We start from the raw sequence: 3,855 nt of genomic DNA on the forward strand, positions 1-3,855 counted from the left end.
TGAATCAACAGCAAGAGAGGCTGCCAGTCCCGGCTGCTGTGCCACCTGGGTGATGGCTGGTGGTGACCGTGACTTAAACACCGTGTCAGACTCGCCCGATGATGTCTGGAGGAAGCTGTACCTCCCTCAGTGTAGACAGGACAGAGTAGCTCCCGAATTCCAGGAGAACGCCGCTCCAGCCTGCCCTGATCTAGCGGCCTCACGCTGATGGAACGCACATGGGAAGAGAGACCACGGGCTCAGTAATCCCCCTTCCGAGAGTGGGCAGGTGTGAGATGTGCCTCCACAGATGTCCTCCCCTGGTTGACGTGGACTGGGAAATTGGAAACAAGATAAATATACAGCAACAGGGGACAGATTGCACACCCCACGGTACACCACTCAGATCTGCTGGCACCTAGAGAGGTCGCCTGAAGGATATTTAATGCCACGGGAAATGTTTACAGTAGGTGGGGCAACAGGAGTATACAATTCAAATACTTAAAAAAAATATATGAACACACTTTCAAAAGTCTGAGGAAGAAATTCACCCAAATAGAAACAGTGACTCGTAATGCAGTCACGATGTTACAGGTTTCAGAACTGTCCTTTGTGCTCTCCTGTATTTTCCAAATTTTCAACCAGGAACAAGGATGACTTTTGCACTGAAAATGTTCAAAATCAACTTTACTGAGGCATAATTTACAATAAAATGCTGTCTAATTTTAAGGGCACCGTTCAAGGAGTTTGGACAAATGTCATTGCCTGTTATTATTCACAGCAATCAAGAAAAAGAACATTCCCACCATCCCAGAAAGCATCCTCTGGGCCTTTCCAGTAGATCCCCACCCCCTCTCCCACCCTTGGGCAACCACCAGCCAGGATTTGTCACCGTAGGTTAGACTGGTCTTTTCTTTAAGGTTACCATTACATTTTTTTTTGGATTTTTTAAATAATATTTTTATTTCAATTCTTCAGTACCATTACATTTTAAAATAAATAATAGGGACTTCCCTGGTGGTGCAATTGTTAAGAATCGGCCTGCCAATGCAGGGGACACGGGTTCGATCCCTGGTCGGGGAAGATCTGAGCCCCTGTGCCAGAACTACCGAGCCCGTGAGCCACAACTACCGAGCCCATGTGCCACAATTCCTGAAGCCCATGCACCTAGAGCCTGTGCTCCACAACAGGAGAAGCCACCACGATGATCAGCCCATGCACCGCAACGAAGAGCAACCCCCGCTCGCCGCAACTAGAGAAAGCCCGCGCACATCAGCGAAGACCCAACGCAGTCCCCCCCAAAAATTAATTAATTTAAAAATAAAAATAAAATAAAATAAGTAATAAATGTAGCAAATATAGCCCGTCTGTTATACACCTACATTTGCCAGGCGGTCTCTGTGTAAATATGGATCCCGTGTTTGATAGAGATATCTTTTATCTCTAATGTGAGTTAATTCTCACATGTACTCTTTTGGAGTTTAAAAACTTTCCTTTTTCTGTTTCACAAATAAGGAAACTGAGGCTCAGAGAAGACTTCTCTTTTCTAGGCTGGCAGGATGCCCTGTTTTTAGAACAATGATCCTAATAGGGGGGAAAAGGGGCTTTGGTGAAGCAGAACGCTTTGGGGAAAAGGATGCATGTTCTAGTAGATTCTAGCAAAAATATGAGGCTGAGACTCAGGTGCCCCCCTCCCACCCCGAGTTCCAGTCTCAGCGAGGCCAAGAACCGGCTGTGTGGCTTGTCCCCCGCCCCTGCCACCCGCATCCAAGTCTTCACCGTCCTTTCTCTCCCCAAAGTTCCTATTTTTTTCTGATGAAGATTTTTACCAACACCCGAAAGTTTCTGTAATTACAAAGTACTTCTCAACTAAGGGGCGGGGGCGGGGGATTTGGGATGGGCCCAGAGAATTGCTTGTGTATTTAAGAAGGCACTTTTGACATTGTAACGTAAATTTCTAACTGTAAAGTGAAAAGAAAAGGGATTACTTCCACAATGCTAAGCCTGGAAGTCAAGCTAAAGAGATTTTCTTAGCTGTTGGGATGTGGGTTTAGAAACAATGGAAACTGACCACGATCAGAAGAACGACACCAACAAGCTCAGATGCAGGAGGGAGACCCCAGGAGAAGTGTTTAGGGCAGTTAAAAAAGATCCCAGCTAACATCAGACCCAGAACAAAGCCGCCACGCCAAGCCCTGCTGGCCATCTGGGCCTGAGACCCCTGGGGCCCTGCGTGGGTCGAGAGAGTGTGGGGATGATTGGACCTTGCTTGCATTGCCCGCTCCACTCACCAGGGTGAGTCAGATGGCTCAGCCACCTGGACCAAATCAAGTGCAGCCCGAACGCTGGAAATCAGCCCCACCCAGCACACTGGGGGTTGCAGGGGTCGGGGTCTGCCTTGAGCAGCTCGGGAGCTGGCTGGTCCTCACCTCCGGTGCCATCACCGCTCTCACCTGGAGAGCCCCCACCGTTAGCGGCAGCGCCCCCTGCTGGCAAGCGTCGCCTCTCCTCGGCCCTTTTTGGCTTCCTGCCACCACACGGACCCAGGGTACCAGCGAACCAGCCCCGACTCTGCGCCCCACCGCTTGGGTGCAAACCCTGGCTGGAGGTCTGGCCGAGTCTGGGCTGGTTAACAGATTAACCACCGAAACTCGCAGACCATTGCTCTGACCATGAACTGTCACGTACACAGCAGCTCCTCAGGCGATGGCTGTCCGTCTCCATGAACAATATCCCGGGCACTATCTGTCCATTCTCCCGTATGACCCAGGACAAGGCTGAAAGCAGGCAGGAGGAGGCAAGAGGCCCAGCTGGCTCATGAGCTGTCCAGGGAGCAGCGGGGCGTGATCTGTGCTGCAGAGGGTCTGACGCTGGGACCCGCGCCCCTGCTAGGAGGCCACACTGTCTCCCTGAAATGCAGCTTGGCCTAGATTTATAAGCCCGACGGCCTGGGTTCAAATTCCAGGTTCACCACTTACAGGCTGTGCAGCCTTGGGTCACTGTGACACTTTTCTGGGGCCCCCTCTCTGTTCAGTGGGAGAGGGCAGAATACCGTGGGGGGGAGAGCACCCATCACACGCTTAGAACAGGGCCTGGGCGTCGGAAGCTGCCTCTTTCCCAGCTTCCTGAGCTCCTGGCTCACGGTGGCCTCTCTTTTCCCACCATGGCCTTAGGAGGGGCAGCGGAGGGGTGCGGGTGGAACCAGAGGCCGCCCCGTCCTCCCCCAGCCCAATTTGGGGCACGGCCCCCAGTGCAGCCTCTGTCACCCTCCTCAATGCCCCGCATTTATCCAGGATCTTTAAAACGAAAGCTGCAGGGGAGGGTAATTAAGTTTAATAGGGGCCGCTGTCGATTTAAAGCCACAGGGGGGAAGTAATTAGATTTAACAGAAGCCGCGGCTTTCTGAACCAAGACACTCAGCGTGGGGGTCCCCGGCCTATAAAGCTTTCGAGATGATGTCTTTTTGTAAAGACTTTCCTGGTGACATTTTCTGCACGCTCCGTCATTAACGCCAGTCACCGACTGGGGTATGAACATGGCCTTTGCTCATTGAAATTCATTAGGTCTGGCATTGCTTTCTCCCTTGTCTCCCCTGTTTGCCCTCCCGTCGCCCCTGAGCTCAGCCAGTGTGGCTTTTCCCCAAAACCAGCCTCCTGGGGCCCCTCACCCAGAGTTGGGGGCGGAGGGGCTGGAGGAACAATGAGAAAGAATCAGTGTTGAACCAAAAGCCCCCTAGGAGGACCCCTCTTTTTCCCGCCGGGCGTTCTCTGGACGCGGTCTCCTTTTTCCGAGCCTCATCAGAACAGCCATCCAGTTTGCGGGAGCCATTGCATTGAGTGGCCCCAATTTCCCCAGCTGGTGCCTGTCCCCCCCCCC

At 52.2% G+C, this 3,855-nt stretch overlaps 1 protein-coding gene across 1 annotated transcript in view; it reads left to right on the forward strand.

The window, feature by feature from the left end:
- FGF19 (fibroblast growth factor 19) overlaps positions 1–3,855 on the forward strand; it is a 9,614-nt gene that overhangs the window by 588 nt on the left and 5,171 nt on the right. The window lies entirely within an intron of this gene.

This window comes from Neophocaena asiaeorientalis, unplaced genomic scaffold (assembly GCF_003031525.2).
Source record: "Neophocaena asiaeorientalis asiaeorientalis breed wild unplaced genomic scaffold, Neophocaena_asiaeorientalis_V1.1 scaffold43, whole genome shotgun sequence".
NCBI lineage: Eukaryota > Metazoa > Chordata > Mammalia > Artiodactyla > Phocoenidae > Neophocaena > Neophocaena asiaeorientalis.